The 18,175-nt window shown below is 43.4% G+C and overlaps 1 long non-coding RNA gene across 1 annotated transcript; it reads right to left on the reverse strand.

Moving 5' to 3' along the window:
* Window positions 1-5,065: 5,065 nt before the first annotated feature.
* Window positions 5,066-14,829, reverse strand: LOC143693441 (uncharacterized). The gene is made up of 5 exons (XR_013181137.1): window positions 14,726-14,829; window positions 9,833-9,942; window positions 8,483-8,526; window positions 7,977-8,059; window positions 5,066-5,562 (listed from the first exon to the last, which is right to left on the reverse strand). It is a non-coding gene; the product is annotated as an uncharacterized LOC143693441 (long non-coding RNA).
* Between the last annotated feature and the right edge of the window lie 3,346 nt (window positions 14,830-18,175).

Here is an 18,175-nt window from a genome sequence, read left to right on the forward strand (position 1 = left end):
GTGAGCAGACAAAAGCACTGAGGACAAACCAAGTCAAAGTCAAAAAGCTGGCTGCTTAACTCTTGTCATAAAAAAAAAAAATAAAAAAGAAAAAGCTAAACAGAACCATATCTGCCTGAGCAGGGGAAGTTCAGAAGGGAAAAGAAAGGCTCCTCATTTTGAGATTTTCTCCCATTTTATTTCTGCTCTGACTCTGATGACCCAGCCTCTTGGTTGCCAAAGCTGAAAAAATTTTGGGAAAGGAGACTTTGTAGAATGTTGCTCTCCAATACAAAAATCTTTCCCTTCATCTTCATTCCTCCTGGCTGAAGAGACAGCTTTCATTTTTTAAAACAAAACTATTTCCAGGAAATAGTTCCCTTGCAAAGGCCAGTCCTCCATCACTGCAGGCCCTGTGTCCCACCAAGAACAAGGACACCTGGGGTGATCAAATCCAAAGTTTCCCTTTTAAATCTCCCTTTTCCAGATGGATGTTCCAGACAGCTCCAGAGCCCAGCACTGCACTGAGCACTCACCCCAGCTCTGCAGAGCCCACAAGGACCAGGGACAGCTCCTCACTGCAGTGACTGAGGACCTCAGCCAGTCCCTTGCTCCCTCAGCTTCTCTGAACCCCTGCTCAAACCTCCCTCCAGGATCACACCTCCAGGAGTGGGTCTGTAAGAGCCAGACACAGAAATTTCTCATGAGCTGTGCCCTCAAGAGTTAGGACCAGATCCAAGATGATCTGTGGCAGGACCCAGACATCAGAGGGTGAAAGTGTGGCAGTTTTGGAGCCAAGCAGATGAAGACAAGCAGCATTCAGTCTCAGCTGTGTTGCTGCCATGCTCCCAGCTGGATAACAAGGCTGTTCCTTGCTGTTCCTTGCTTAAGCACATCCAGAGGGGCCAAGGAGGCTGGAGAGGGGCTGGGAACACAAACCCTGTGAGGAAGCCCTGAGGGAGCTGGGGGTGCTCAGCCTGGAGCAAAGGAGACTCAGGGCTGCCCTCCTCACTCTGCACAGCTCCTGAAAGGGGCCTGTGCTCAGCTGGCCCTGGGCTCTTTCTCCAGCAGCACTGACACAACCAGAGCACACAGCCTCGAGCTGCACCAAGGGAAATCCAGGATAATAGGGAAAATGTTTTTCCAGCAAGGGTGAGAAAGTTCTGGAATGGCTGCCCAGGGAGGTGGTGGAGTCCCCATGCCTGGGTGTGTTTAACAAAGCCTGGATGTGGCACTGGGTGCCAGGGTTCAGTTGAGGGGTTGGGGCTGGCTTGGACTCAATGATCTTGGAGGATGATCTTGCTCTCTACAACTTCCTTTGCTCTCTACACCTTCCTGAAGGGAGGCTGCAGACAGGTGGGGTTGGTCTCTTCCACCAGGCAGCACTGACAGAACCAGAGGACACAGCCTCCAGCTATGCCAGGGAAGGTAGAGGTTGGATATCAGGAAGAAATTTTCAGCAAAAGAATAATAAAGTACTGGAATGCTCTTCCCAGGGAGGTGGTAGAATCACCATCTCTGGATGTGTTTAAAAAAAGCCCATCCATGGCACTGGGTGCTATAGTCTGGTTGAGGTGTTAGGGCATGGGTTGGACTCGATGATCTCAGAGGTCTCTTCCAGCCTCATTATTCTGTGATTCTGTGATTCCGAGGTCTCCTCCAACCCAGGGATTCTGTGATTCTGTGCATTCATTCTGTGAATTCTGTGAAATGGCTCTCACTGCATGCAGGAGGAGGGTCTGGCAGTGAGCAGGGAGATGCCATCCACAGCTCCCTGGCTTTTTAATATTACATGTGCATGGCTGGAACTACTAAGTCTTCCCCTGACACTTGCCCCAAGGTGCAGACAGCTCTGAGGAGCAGACTGAGCACACAAAATAAGGCAGCAGATATATGTTGTCATTACCTTTAGGAGTGAGTTACTACTGCTGTTTGCTATTTGCATAACAAGTGCCAAAAGCCCCAGCCACCTACATCTGACTTGACTGACTAATCTCTGCCTGTAATATTGCATGGTATTATGAAATAAATAAAGTACAGTCATGGTTACACTCCACAGCAATATAGGAGTGTTTCTTCTTGAGCACATTCATAAGGGTTCCTATTCAGTTGAGGTTCTCTGCAGCAATCATTTTTGCAAACTCATGGTGCCTTCCAGGAAAAATCCCAGAGCAATTTTCTATTTTTGAGAGCTAGAGAAGAAGCCTGCAGAGGGTGAGATGCTGAGGGCTGCTAGTCCAGAATCCAGAAGTGCCATCAGCAGAAAGGAGATTGGAATTTGAGAATGACAGATATTTTCATATTTTTCTCTACTGACAGCCCTAGATTCCACCCTGAAAAAAAAAGGGTGTGTCTAGATCAGAGCCAAAGGTCCTCAAGGTGGGAGACAGAGCTAGAAAACTTCCCAGTTTGTGGGTTTGTGCAGCAAAGGAGATGAGGGTCTGATCTGCTCCTCTTTGAAAACACTGTGAGGACAGAGTGAACCACTGTTGCCCACAGAAAGGAATTGTTTAACTCTGCAGATAACTCATTTCCAAATGATGCACTTCTTGTTTCCCCCACATGCACCAGAAAAGGGAATTTCTCCCCAGAGATCGGTTCCTCCGGCATTTTCCTAAGGCAGGTGACTGAGGGGTGCCCTTGGAATTTATTGGGGTGTAGAGGTGGAACCCTGCAATTAGGATTTGGTTGGAATGCAGAATTTCAGTGTTCTGAAGTAACCTACATAGAAATGTCCAGGGATGTGAGCTGGGGGGATTGGAGTTCCAGTAAAAATCTTTCAGGGACTTTATCAAAGCTGCAATAATAGTAAAGAAAATTCATGGCAGATGGTTAATATTCTGCTGTGCAGACTAATGCTAACCACTAAGAGGAAGAAATCAGAGGTATATTGGACTTATTCCTTGCAGCATGTTTAGAGAAAGAGATAAAGTAGTGGTTTAGGCTTACAAAGCTTTCCCAAAGAGTTTGGAGAAAACACATGTGGATGGTTACATGCATGGATGTCTGTGTCCTTTGGACTGGGGAGAAGAATGAGCAATGAAAATCCAATTTTTTATCTTCCCTTCATTTCCAATAGAAACCCCTTCTTTTTCTGGTCTGTATCTTTATACCAACAAAACCATGCCCAGTTACAGAGAACCATGGCATCTTTCTCCAGGGGTGCCTCTGTCATGAAGGTATCTCTCTATTACACTTTTCTCTCACTCTCTCACTTCCCTCACTGAAGTCAATAGCAATTTTTTCATCAGGATGTTTTTTTGGCCCTCATTAGGGTATTGCAAGAGATGCTTGTGCCCATGAACCTTTTTTTTTAAAGCAAGCTTCCTGTGAAGGCTTATCATTCCTAGAAAACCACATCTGTGAGGCTTTCTGCTAGCAAAACACTGAGACAACTCTTGTTGATAGCAGGGTGTTACACAAAATTCAGCTGAGATGTTCTGGACAACAGCTTTGCTTCCATAACTCTTGCAATAATAGGGAAAAAATTAAAAAAATATTAGGATGGGAACTTTTCTGCAGTCTTCCAGAACAAATTTGCTTTTCCAATCTTATTCCCAGTGGTCAATCTGGCTCATATAGAGGAGCCTTGATATTTATGTCTTGATGTATCTACCAACAGTAGTGCTGATTACATTGTTAATATTTAAATTTATAATAATAGAAAGGTGGGTAAGATTTAAGGGGTTAGTATAATAGTAATTTATATTTCCATATTAACAGCAAGACTCAGCATAAACATGTTCTAAGAGACCCTATAGAGATAAAAGTCCAAATTCAGCCAGAGCTACTTCTACTTTTCTAGCATGCAGTTCCTAATGGAAATTCTAATTCACAGTATGATCAATTCCTATTAAAAACAGGCTAGCCAAAACCAGGAAAAATAGCTTCATTTTAGGCACTGGGCAAACACAATAACTCTCACTTTCCTCTCATGCCTCCAGACTGTGTGTCTCCAAACAATACCCACCCTTAAAACTGAAAACAGCAGAAAAATTCTTGAATTGTCAGAACATGGTTCCAAAGAAGTTCTTTCCACATTGGAAATTGTGGTACATTCCACTTACAGTCATGAGACAAGTTAATTAGACAGATACAAGAAGCTACATAGTAGTTTCAAAGTAACTCCACTGGAAATAGTGGTAATTGCACAGTCATTGAAGTAAAAAGGCCCTAAATAGAAAAACACAGCTCAAATGTCTATGTACATGTAGGTACTTTAACCCCAGCTGCTTTTTATTCTCTCTTAGTTCAAAATTCTGAGTCCCCACCCACCCCGTGTGCACATTTCTTGTCAATTCATGGCTGATTTTGTAGAACTGTATCATTTTGTGAGACTCTCTGAAAGCTGTTGGATGCCCCTGGGCTTTGCTGGGCTGGAGCTACAGCCTGTGACAGATTGCATGGCTGAGCCCTTGGCCATTTCACCTCCACTCCATGATACCTCTCCATTAAACCTCATTTCTGCTGGAGGACAGAAGCAAAAGGAAAAAAAAAATATATTGAAGGGACAGCTCGTGTGCAAGATGCTTTTTTGCTCACAGTGCCAAGCTTAGCTCACAGTGTCAAGTTTAGCTCACAGTTTTCTTCATGTCTTGGGATCAAAAGCTGAAGTTTCTGGCCCTGTCTTCATTTATGCCAATATTATGTCAATTAATGTAGCAGACATCTTTTCATGAAAAATCCTTTCCTTAGGATTTTTCCTCCTGAGAAGCTGAGAGGCCTCAGGAACAAAATGTAAACAATGGTTATCTGCTGCTGTGGAATGCAACAGGTGCATCTGGGATTGGTCTCATGTGGATGTTTGGAATTAATGGCCAATCACAGCCCCGCTGGCTCGGCTCTCTGTCTGAGCCACAAACCTTTGTTATAATTCTTTCCTTTCTATTCTTAGCTTAGCTAGCTTTCTGATTAAACCTTTTCTTCTATTCTTTTAGTATAGTTTTAATGTAATATATATCATAAAATAATAAATCAAGCCTTCTGAAACATGGAGTCAAATCCTCATCTCTTCCCTCATCCTTGGGACCCCTGTGAACACAGTCACAGATTAACTTTGCCAGAGTTAACTCCAGTGCAAATGACATGAGAAGGAAGCTCCAGAGCTTTATTTGTTTCTAATGAACAATGTGTGTACGCTTGAAAATAAATGAAAGCACACACAGAAGTACCAAGAAGTCCTTTTTGAACACAAAAACTGCCCCTTGCTGGAGAAAGCAGATCACTGAGACCCAGAGCACAGACACACCACCTCTCCCACCCAGGACAGTGGAGTCAGTGACTGTCACCTGTTCCAGCACCATCCTCCACAGGAAAGCCAAAATGTCCAATGGCAAAGACTTGGACTGTCCCCTCTTGATGGTCTCCTTTTCTTCAGTGCCTGAAGGAAAACACTTCCTGTTCCCCCTTGAGGAAAGGACGGTTGTGAAAAGTGGATGGGATTGGATGGGATGGAGGCTGCTACAGTTGTTGGATAAAATGGAAAAGCTTGGAAAGGCTTCAGGAAGGAGTGGCACTCAGTGTCCCAGATATGCCATGCAAGGAGGGGACAGTTTGACTCCTCACATGCAGTCAGGGCACAAGCTGGAGGAGAAAAAACCAAAACCCTTCAAAGTCTCAAACATGTATTCATGTATTTCTCCCCCACCCCCCATAGAGATTTCATTGTGTGACTCATGAAACATGTCATTTTTAAATCCTTAGAGGATAAGTTGTCAGAATACATTGTGCTTTAAAGCCTTTCTTTGGTCTCTCATTTAAATCTTTGAAAGACTTTGTAAGTTTGTTTTTTTCTCTGCCTTCACTTTTGGTTTTAGTATTGTAGAGATGAATGTGCCTTCTCTCTTGCAAGTTAAGCACTTAAAATATTCTGGATAAGTGAAATGTGAGGCATGAATTGTGAAAATGACAATCCTTATGGCCCTCTATATGCACAGCAGCTCCAAGGCTCCAGAGCCTTCAGACTTCCACCTCCTCCTTTGGTGGTTACAGCTCCACACCACACTGGCAATAAAAGGTAAATGAGTTCCTGCAGCAGAGTAAGTACCAAGAATATGAAGCTTTTGTGAACGTGGATGCTGCTCTCACCATTATGGGCAATTAGAGGGCTTCGAAAGTGTGTTGCCTGACTTTCTGTTGCTTGGTAACTGTGCACCTAATTCTTTCTCTAAGAGGTCACAGAAATGTCAGAAAATCCATTTTGTTAGGGCAGGGGGGGCTGGTGGAGAAACAAATGCCCCCATCAGAACAGCAGCCTATGGATTCATTAAAAGAACTTCATGTTTCCCATTAGCAGATAGGAAATATACAATTATTATGATTCTTTTCCTAGCACCACAAAACTGGAATTTCTGAGCGTCGCCAGCTACGTAACGCGCTTACCATGCCAAAAAGCTTGGGAATTGCAAACACACTGATGGAATTTGGCATGGTACAGGTCAATAGAACTCCTGGATACACTGATAAATAGCCATTATTGGCCTGATGCAGAGCCTGGTGGAGTCAATGGAAAAACACCCTGAAACAGCAACAGCACTCTGAAAGCAATAAGGAATTTCTGAGATTGGAAGCTTTGCAAACATTGCCTGGCACAGGAAAAAAATTATGAACTTGGAAGGAAGCTAATGAGACAGAAGATAAAATTTTCTTCTCCAAAGAGACACAAGCTGCAGGTTCTGCAGCCCCTGAAATACTAAATGACTGTCACTGAGAGTGAACAAATTAAGTGGTGTCTGTGAGGGAAGAGCTTGGCTATTTTTACCTGAATTTTAAGGAACGGGGCTTTGGAAGTACATCTCATCTTCAGCAAATGTCCAGATCTTTCTACTTTGAGACAGGTTTAGTAATCCACATTCCATGTTATACACGATTTCCACAAGTGACTACTGTCAAAAAAAACCCCTACTTCCCTTCAACTTGAGCAGTGTGCTCAAGTTTGCAAAATGCAGTTTAGATTAAATGAATGCCCCTGAGATTGAGTGAATGCATTTCTAGAGGGGCACAAAATGCAGGTGTCCACCACTGACCATCAATCATTTCTGTGCAGAGCTGAAGCTTTCCTGCAGTTGTCACTCTATAATCGCTCTGCAAGAATTTGCAGTCATTTTCTAAAAGCATCTTTAGGAGGAAAGAAGGGCAAACAACACATTCTACACTTTAAAAACTGGGCCCATTTAATCATAAAAACAGAGGATATTATCATGTTGAAACAACTGTTTTGTGAAATAACACAACTATACAATCCTTGGGCCCCTCCATAGGACAATCTTGCTGTGCAAAACCAAAACTCAGAGTCCCAGCCTGTCTTTGGCCACAAATTTTCTGCACCATTTTAGATAAATTGAACTCAGGTCACCACCTAGTAAGGGCAGATGTATCCATGGAACACTAGAACGTGATTTTTCCTTGTGATCTTTCACTGGGAGGATTTCTTCAGCTTAGAATGATCAAAAGGATTGTGAGCACCTACATACCCATTACTGGCAGTAAATGATTCTGTAATATAAATCACTATCACTGAAGCAAAAAATCACAGATCACTAAAACAAGGAGGTCTTTAAGTAAGGGGAAGAAGAAAATGCAATCAAGCTCCAAAAATGTCTGTTGTTCTGGAAGTACTTAAGTATATTTATGTCACCAAATTTTCATCATAAACTTTGAGATAAATGCATGAAATCACATTGCTGGGATGCCCTCATTTGTTTATATACAGACAGAGTAAATGTGACTGAAACATTCATACAAATAAAGATTTCATGCATGTCCAAAACAGAGTAGCACAGGGTACTCTAAGAAATATATATTGGCAAAATCCAGCAAATCTTGGTGAAGATGTTTGTAACATTATTCTGGTCCTCAGGCTGACATGGATTTTGATGCACTTTAATGCATAATTAAATTCTACTGTGTTAAGTATGTTTCTCCTGACATGTTTTGCTGAAGATGCCAGAAAAGATGGAAAAATATATTATACAACCCCTTAAAAAATGTAAGCTTACAGCAAAAACTCCTGAAATATTTTTGAGGCAATCAGAGTTCTGTGATGTTCAGGTGGGTTGGAGATTCTTGGGAAAAATATGCTCTAGAAAAAACAAAGAAGTCAAAAAGTGAATAACTAGAAAACCAAGAAAAAAGCAATGGTGATACAAATGAATATTCTTTTCAGTATTGACTGTGACAGCAAATTTAACAAGGGCTGAGAATGAGCCATGCCAGCTACATCCAGAACCATTCAGGTCATGAATTTGCTGACTCTTAAACCTCCCCATGTTTTCCTGTGGATGGTTTAAACGCTCTGCAAAGTTTATAAATGTAGTGAAACGGCCACTGGCATTTCAGCAGCACAAAAACTGCAGACAAACACACACAGCCACACACCCACACATTTTCTGTAAATAATCTGTCATCTTCAAGTTCAATGTCTGCATTTTGCTGCTCCACACACTGTTTTGCTGGAACCAGAGAACTGATTCAGGCAAGAAATGCTCCACAGGCTTAAACTCACCTGGCCAGGGCTGGTTCAGGATGTCAAAGGGTCTGGTGTTTATCCTGGATGGAGAAAACAAAGAATTTATCTCATAAGGAACAGCTTCCCTGATGTGTCCCTCACTAAAGTGGTCTGACACATGCCAGAACTCCCTGTATGCTGTTATTTTTCCATTTCAGCCCCTTGAAGTTGCTCTAATTTCATGATACAGGCTGGGGGCAGAATGGCCGGGAAGTGGCTTAGTGGAAAAGGCCCTGGGGGTGCTGGTGGCAGTGGCTGGACACGAGCCCAGGGGTGCCCAGGGGGGCAAGAGGCCCCTGGCAGCTGGGCTGGATGAGGAATTGTGTGTGCAGCAGGAGCAGGGCAGGGATTGTCCCTCTGTGCTGGCTCTGAGAGCCCCTCCAGGGCTGGGCCCAGTTCTGGCTGATGCCTTGTGCAGGCTGACCCAGAGCAGAGGCTGGACAGAGTTACAGAATAAAGCAGGGATTGATTCAAAGGCCTCCATGGATGCACCTTGGGCAGCACCAGAGCCCAGCCAGGGCTGCACCCAAGATGAACCAAAATGGCCCCAAAATGCACGGCCGGGCACGGGCTCTGTCCCTGGGATCAGTTCTGCTCCATTTGCATCTTGCAGTTCATTGTCCCATTCCAGCTTTAGCCCCTGCAGTCCCACCCTGCTTGTTTTTCTCTCTCCAGCCCACGGGGTTTGTGCTCCTGGGCTGAGATTTGGATCATTTGTCCTTGGTGCCCAGCTGGAGCAGGAATTGTTTTGTCTCCCTGCTCTGTGCACAGAGCTCACCATCCCAGAATATGAAGCTCAGACCCACACACTAAAGCAGCACAGAATCTGAAAAATAGAAAAGAATATAAGTATTTCATATATGCAGAATATAAAAAAATATAAAACCTGAGGCCTCATGGCTCCTGCAGGAGAGCCCTGGAGGGGCTGGAGCGTGTCCAGGGCAGGGAACGGAGCTGGGCAGGGGCTGGAGCCCCAGGAGGGGCTGAGGGAGCTGGGCAGGGGCTGGGGCTGGAGCAAAGGAGGCTCAGGGGGCCCTTGTGGCTCTGCACAAGTCCCTGCCAGGAGGGCACAGCCGGGGGGGTCAGGCTCTGCTCCCAGGGCACAGGGACAGGAGCAGAGGGAACGGCCTCAGGCTGGGCCAGGGCAGGCTCAGCTTGGACAGCAGCAGCAATTTGCCCATGGCAAGGGAGCTCAGGCCTTGGCAGGGGCTGCCCAGGGAGCTTTGCAGTGCCCAGCCCTGCAGGTGCCCAAGGAAGGCCTGGACATGGCACTCAGTGCTCTGGGCTGGGGACAAGGTGCCCATGGGGCACAGGTTGGACTGGATGATCTTGGAGGTCTTTTCCCACCTCAGTGGTTCTGTGATTCCAGGATTCTCTGAGTGGATTGGTCCAGGGCCAGCAGCTCTGGGAGGTGTTTGTGCAGGCCCTCGGTGCTGAGGCAAACATGATGGCCTTGCCTGGAGAAGGAAGGAAGGGACAGAAAGCTCAGGCACAGAGAGGGTGAGCACATGGGTGGGCAGGGATCACTGCAGGTCACACCAAAGCCAAAGGTCACACCAAAGGGACTCTTTCTCATTGCTTCCTGCAAGCCTTGAGTTCATGCCCAGGTCTTTTCTATTTTAATTTGCTTTTTCCAGGATTAAAGATGCACTAGGAGAGGGGGTAAAATGCAGTTAAACTGGAAAAGTGGAAGCATTATTTGTGACTGTCTTCCAACACACAACATTGTGCACTCCCCCATCCATGTCACTGTTATTAATTTCACATCTAAAGAAATTCTGAGGATGTTTATGGTATATCTATGTTTATATTTTAAAGTGCACAAGTAAATAGTGCTTAATTGTCCCTATTAAGCAGCTAAAGAACACAGTGTTTGAGCAAAACCCTATAACTCTGGCAGGTCACCTTACCATGTCATTATATTAAGGGCCGAACCTAATGCATCTGGCATTTTGAAATTCAGTATCTCATAAATATCCCTCAATAAATCCTTTCAAGTGCCAAAGCCCATTCCTAACAAAATCACAATTCTCTTGAGGTGACAGGCAAGTTAATTTTCTTTTGGGAAAAAAAAATCAGTTTTGTCCTGAAGAAAATCAGAGAAAATTAATTTTTCACTAGATTAGCTGTTAAAAAAAATCCCAAAACAACAACAAACAAGCAAAAAAACCCTAAAACCCCCAATCTTCTGGAGTTTTAATAAAAACTAGAAGGATGTACTTGGAAAAGCACACAAGCCAACAGCAAAAATATGAAAACTGTATTAGTTTAGAATGGATATCTCCTATACTGGGCACATCTCACTGGATATTGCTATTCCAACCAGCAGCAAAATCGTTTTCCCCTCTCAAGTACAAAATGAGTGAAACACTTTTCACTGAAACACAGCAACTGTTTTGTCAATCTCTTACAACTTTGCATTTGCATTTTTCAAAGACTTGCAGAGGACAGAAAGTTCTCCCAGTCAATGAAAAGGCACAAACTTCCTCACTCAGCATCACACCCACCCCCGCAGCATCTCACGAGGCTCCCGTGGGAGGGACCCACAGCCGGTCCATGTGGGCAGCACCCTCAGAGGGGCTCCTTTAATGTGTCTCCACATCTCCTGAGAGGATGTAAACCCTCAGCCTCCCTCCCTCCTTCCTTCCTCTGCAGGACGTCACTGCTGCGACCCTTCCCTCTCCCACTGTTTCTGCGATGTCATCTCTTGCTCCAGAGAGAATCCTGGAATGGTTTGGATTGTGTTTGGAAAATTAATCCACAAACACCAGAGGTTTATGTCCAAAAAGGAGACAGAGGAGTCCTTTTACTTTATTGGGATAAAGGGAGAGGCCATGGGGCATTCCCCTGGGGTCTCTCCAATTTTTGGAGAATGCAGCCTCCTTTTTATCCCAATCTCCTGGCTGCATTTCCCTTCTCTCTTTCCCCACTGGCTGAGGTACTTGAGAGGTACAGACTGCCCAGAATGCCTGACACCAGAGATTTCCCTCTAATGTATAACCCTCCTTTTTCATTTTTAATTCTTATGGAATTTAGTGGGTTTTCTTCTCATTGTTTCTTTAGGGGTTTTTCTTCCCATTGTTTCTTTCATCTTTCAATGTCTAATTTCATTTATCATGAATTTTATATGAATTTCATTTCATTTATCAGCAAACCTAAAGTTTATTTGTAAAAGCAAATATCTTTTTCCACTCATCAATCAGTGGAACAGTGGAATCCTTCCCATTGTTTCTTTTATTCCCCAGTGCTGTTTTATCTCCCAGCAGACCCACAGCTTGTTTGTAAAGACAAATCCACTGTTCCTCTCAACTGGAAGGAGCCCTAAAGATCATCTGGTTCAAACCCCCCTGAAGTGACCAGGGAACCTTCCACTAGACCAGTGTGCTCAGAAACCCATCCAGCCTGCTCAAGAGCACTTAATTCTTCCTTCCTGCCCCTTCTTAAATGTCACTGTCTGGAATCAGCTCTTAGGTAAAACATTTGCATGAATAACTTTTGCAAAGGATGTTGGTCACGTTGCTTTGCAGCATGACAAAGCACACTGTGCCGTTTTTATGACCCTATAACCTCTGGTTTCTGCCCTTTCCCTGATGCTCTGCCTTCACTGCACCACAGCTGCTGCTTTTAGCTCTCCTGTAAAAGCATTTTGTTCGTCCCACTGGAAAATCTACAGCTTGGTCTTGAGAAAGGAGGAAAACACATCACGCTCTCCTCCTGGTCTGATGTCCAGCACACTCCATGTGTGGCAGAAATCTTGAGGGAGGATTGTGTTATCCATCCCAACAGGCTCTCCTAGTGCCCATTCCCTCCAAATGGCTGGTAAAATCACTCTGTGTAAGATATTATTAGAGGCCAAAGGAATGCCACAAGGCACAATATTTTAACTGTGGAAAACCAGGAATGGAATCCTTCAGAGCATGCCCTAAAACCAGGTCTGAGTGAACATACTCCCAGGTCCAAACAGAAGGACTGTGGCAATCTCAGACAGAGATCAAATGAAGGCTGATCTGTTGAGTAAGGATAAGGGGAGAAGAAGATACACCACGAGCTGCCATGAGATTCCTCCAGTGGGTTATTCTTTTTAAGTAGAAACATGTGGTGGAAGATTAAGCAGCATCTTTTTAATCTCCGATTGTCCAGCTCCCCCTGCTGTAATTACAAATTGGACACAAATGGCAACAGATGTTCAGTGTCTAAGCTAAGAATTATATACTTACTCAATATCCCAGTGCTTCAAAACACTGACTGGGAGGCTGGAATTTAAATTTGCATGGAGTGGCAAATGAAAGAGTTCCTAGAACATCATGAGGCACAGAGAATATTAATGCAAACTTGAGGATGAAACCTTAATGGAAGGAGACAAACTGACTGAATGCCAGCTAGAGTGGTTTTAATTACAGCAATTTCTCTGTAAATTATTTTAACCCATCCTCATCCCTGAAAAGCTGAGCCTCCGTTGTTATTTTTCATGTAATCAAATCTCTACAACCCTATGTGTGCAGCTAGATAGAAGGTTCTTCCTAATCATTTCATCATCTCTCAAGTGGCCAGACTAATTTCCCCATATAAAACCTAATAAGAACAGGTCTATCAGCCTGTATTTGATCTTGTTTGTTTTCCAAGATACACACTTGTCCATTATCCAACTACATGAAAGCTTTTTGCCTGATTTGCTGAGAATTTTAAGCAAGTGGCTATTACTTCCTTTCACGTTGAAATATCACAGTGCTAGGAAAGAAGATGCTTTAAATTGGAGAGATGCCTTACCCAACACAGACATGAATCATCCTCCCTGAAATTTCAAGGTATCAAAATAAGAGAGAGGATGCAGTTCTAGGAGGACTCAGGCATTTGATTGCATCTCACTCCAACCAGTTTCTCATTTCCTGAATCAACAGATTTGTTCCATTTCCTCTCAAACATCCAACTCCTTCCACCCATATTTTGGGTACCGGTTGAAAGCCCATAATCTGATTCCTCCCACTGCAATGGCTCAGGCAGAAGTGCAAATTTGAATGTTCTGAGCACTCCAAGGTGCAGATGCACACCAAGAACACGTGTCTGAGTGTGACATAAATCCCTTTTACTCATATGCACATCACAACTGAGGGCAGACACTTGTTTACCAAAACATTTTCTGATAGAAAACTGAAAACGCTCTTAAGTCCATTAGTTTCACTGATCATTATGAAAATGTTGACTTTTAAAAGTGCATTTTATTACATATGATTTCATTTACTTTGCAAGATCACAGGCTGGGATGCAAACCAATGTGCTGTTTGCTGCCAGATGGCGTGTTGGAAGGGTACAAACTTATTTCACACAGAGTGCTATGTGGCATGAGAATGCTGTTCTTACACTTCTAAACAGTCATGTGTCTTTGAATGGTTTAGATCCCCAGTATTCTTTCAGTAAGCTCATAAGCTCTTCCCATTTTAGCTAAGGCCTTGGGAAGATAATAGATAAATACCAGAGAACCACTGGTGAAATATTTATGGATAAATAATCTGCCCCCTGTCCCTTAAATTTTCTGGATGCAGAGCTCCAAAGAGTCAGCAGGTCCAGGCACTGGGCTGATGTGCACAGGACCAGAAAAAAAACCACAACTGCCAGGTATTAAAGCAGCTGAGAAAGTGATAAATTGACCATAATGCACAATTCTGATAAAGCAAATAACCTCCATGTGCCTTGAGCCTGCACTGGGTCCTCCTCAAAGAGACAGGGGACAGCCCAGAGCGTGTGTTCCAGCAGTCTGTAACCCTGGTTTTTCCTGGGAAGGCACTGGTGATATCCTTAACAGCATCAGGGTCTCCAGAAAGACCATCTATGTATTTCACCTGAACTATCAGGTTGATAGTTGAATGAAGATAAAATGAAGATCATGAGATTAAGAAAATGAAGCAGAATGAAGAGAAAAGTCTTCAAAACCCTTTGGGAAAAACATTCCACCTGTCAACAGGGAAGGTCTACATCCACAGCTAGGTTTAATTTGCACCAGCAAATCCTGCGCAGCAATCCCGCATGGCTGCCCTGCACATTTCAATTTTTGACATATTTGCTTTGGAAAAGGAGCTGGAAAAACCTCTCTCCCTCTTTGCCTCGGCAAAGCAACGAGCACAGTCTGCACCCGCTGCTAAAAATTGTATCGGTATCAATCTCCTCAACATCACAAACACACCCACATGCGTCTGAATCCTGAAACGCTTATTTTGCAAAGAATGTGCCAAAAGATTTACTTACTCTTTAGAACTGTTTAATGATGTTGTGGGGATCAAAGGAGCAAGCATTTTCATGACAAAAGGAATTTGTACTCCAGGCTCCACAGCACAGACAGTGATTAGTGAGTCATACATAAGAAGTGTCTCGCTTTTCTCTTTTAAAGAGCTGTTGTAGCATTTACCTAAACATTACGCTGCTGAATCAGTACTTTCACAGGTCTTCCCAGATTGCCTGAACCGCTCGCCTTTACCTGGTAATATCCTGGTGATGGTTCCTCACCTGAAAAAAATGTGTTCAGCTCCCTTACTTGGCTGTTAGCAGACATTAAAGATTCATCCAGGATTTCCTGGGGGCTTGGAAAGCAACCACTGCATCTGAAGGAGATTTTAAAATATCAGTTCTGAATGCATTTTTATTAAAAAATAAATAAATAGAAATTGTCTCATAGTGGAGCTCAACTAACCCAAAGAAACATTTTAATTCTATTACTTTATCTTAAAAAAATAATAATAATAATAGCATAATAATAACTACCCAGAGCTGAAACACCCACTCTCATTGTGATACAACCCCCCCCAAAAATAGAAAGTGTCTCATAGTGGAGCTCAGCTAACCCAAAGAAACAATTTACTTCTATTACTTTATATAATAATAATAATAATAATAATAATAATAATAATAATAATAAAGTAACCTGAGCTGAAACACCCATTCTCATTGTGATACAACTCCCATTCTTCTCCTGAGGTTTTCCTGTTTAAGTCCTACTTCTCTCTCCTTCCAGAGTACAGCTCCCATCTTGTTGCCCTCTTTCCTAAAAATCACTTTCCCTCTCCTCAGTAACTGCAGATGATGATGATGATGATGATAATCCTTCCTCCACCTCACTGCCCCTTGCCCCTTTTCCTGGACAGTGTCCCTGCAGTGTCGCTCCCTCTGCAGCTTTGTCACATTCATGGCACCCAAAAGATTCACCCCATGGTGGTACAGGTTTGCTCTTGGAAATTGGGAGTGCAAGGGAGGGGAAAAGGACTTTCCTTTTTAAATTGGCCAGAATAAATGGTTGTTTTGTGGATTTTCTGGATGCAATTTGACACCCAGAAACTTTTAGGCAAGTTGGATTTCTATTCATTCCATGTTCTCTTTCCTCGCTCAGCAAGGAAAGGTTTCGGTGCTGAAAATGGAAAGATTTGCAGAAAAGACTTGCCTGTAATTTAAGTTCTAGAAAAAACCTACAGCTCCTTGAAGGAAATTAAAAACAGCAGGAAAAGAAGTTGTTTTCTCACCAAAATCATTTTATGAAGAAAAAAAATTACTGTCTAAGCTGGGATCACTTCTTATTTTTGATCTGTTAAGACTTTTATTCCTCTTTTTACAGATCTGCCACCAAAGATTCATTCTTTCATTAGCAATTCTCTCCAAGTGGTTCATTAGCAATCTCCCTACATTTTTGTTGATTTTCCTCAGTGTGTCCCAAGGGGGGGGACATTCAGGCATCAGATGTGACACTGTAGTGGCCCCAGTGGGTGACATGTCCTCTTCTGCTTCGTGTGGCTTAATTCCCTCATGCATGACAACCCCTGGCACGAGTGAAAAAGCAGCTGAATAAAAGAACCTCTCTGCTTTCCTTGGTGCATGCCATTTTTATAACCCCTGCTCTGTGAGATGGGGAAATTCAATTCACCCCAGGGTGTGGTCCCAGCACTGCCACTGAGCCCAGATGACCTCAGCACAGGTGTCACTGCTCACCTGTCACCAGCTGCAGGGAGAGCTCTGTGTGCACTTCTGCTGCCAGATATTATTGTAAGAACAGACCTTCCATGACCAGGAACTCCAAAAAGCACTTAAAAATCCAAGATTGCAGGGAAAAAAAAAAACCACCGTTCAAAAGAAACCCTCACTGCAGCGAGAGCATTTTGCATGATTCATGGGCAGCACGGTACCTGAAATATTTCTGTGGTGCCTTTCCCTCAAAGCAGTGTTGGGATTGCAAGAGAACATGCCAAAGTACTCACAGAATTTCTGCACAGCTCCTTGAATAGATGCTGCTAAATGTATCTGAAAGGGAAAAAAAAAAATCAGAAAGCTGTGCTGAACTCCTGTGTCAAATATGGCCAAAAACTTGACATTTTCTCTTGTCTGGTTGCTTAGTGCTAGGAGGGGAGGAAACATAGTCAGTTATTCTGCCATATAAATAAGTTGATATCCTGACAAAGTATATCTCAAAGATGTTAGCTTGGTGTTGGAACCCAGGACATTCCTCTGGCTGCCCTGGAGGACTCCAGACCCTGGCAGAGGGCTCAGAGACCTTGGCACAGACTCAAAAACACCTGTGCCTTTGATTTTAACCCATGGAAACAATTACCAACTTTGTGTGAAGATTTACAAGCCACGGGAGTTTAAGTAGAATGATAGTTAGTTTGTCAGAGGGTGGAAAAGTAGAATTTTGGGGTTTTTTAAATGGGGGTTCAGAAGCCAAGATGGAGGGATTTGGGCAGGCCTTGTCCTTCCTCTTTCTTCTTCCTGGCCTCCATCTTCTGCTGTGATGGTGGCACTTTTGGATTGGTTTAGGGTAGAGACAGACTGTCTACCATAGGTGATAGGTATTGGAAAATTATTGTAAATAAAGTACACGTAGTTCTTAGTATAAAAAACTAACACCCCCTCTGGGATGTGCAGTGTGCCACGGACCAACCTGCTGGACAGACGTCAGAAAAATAATGTAATAGGTAAGAGAGAATAAACAACATTGAAAACCACAACTGAAGCATTCTGACTCCTTCTTTGGATTGCAGGGCTGGAAAAAGAGACTTTCTAACACCTCGGGGTCACCTCGACCACAGAGACTCCGAGACAGCTTGGGACCCCAAGCCAAATAAGCATTTCCCCAAAATTAGGAATATTTGGATGAAAACTCCAGGCTTGGGCAGAGCACAGAGAAAAGGCTGCAATAGCAGGGTTCAGCTCAGCTTGGAAGCCTGGCACAGGAAGCAGATTTGTCTGCTGGAGCTGATGCTTGGCTTCTTGAGCAAACAGGTCAGTCCCTCTGGGGAAAAGTGCACACAGCTAAGGCAAGGATGACTGGTAGGATCCTATCAGAATAAATCACACAGGACTCCATTTTCTTCATGGTGGAAAAGCACCTTTATTCACATAACTTCCTTTTTATCCACTTTTACAGACCTTGTGTGGGACTCCAATTGGTCAGTAGTTTTTTTGCTAATTACCTTTATTGGTTAGTAACAAGTTCTTATTCTGTATTGATTGGTCACTCAAACTGTCAGTGTATGTGTGGAGGAAAGTTGTTTGTGAAAGATAATTTTCATTTTTCTATCTAATGGTGTAAAAACAGTTTATGCAGGTGCAAGTTGTTTTTTAGCCAGGAATAGAGTGTTATACTAACAAATTGCACGAAACAGGACAGCTTTCACATGGGAACTTGCAAAATGCTAGCTTTGACAAGGCCAGCCA

This window comes from Agelaius phoeniceus, chromosome 2 (assembly GCF_051311805.1).
Source record: "Agelaius phoeniceus isolate bAgePho1 chromosome 2, bAgePho1.hap1, whole genome shotgun sequence".
NCBI lineage: Eukaryota > Metazoa > Chordata > Aves > Passeriformes > Icteridae > Agelaius > Agelaius phoeniceus.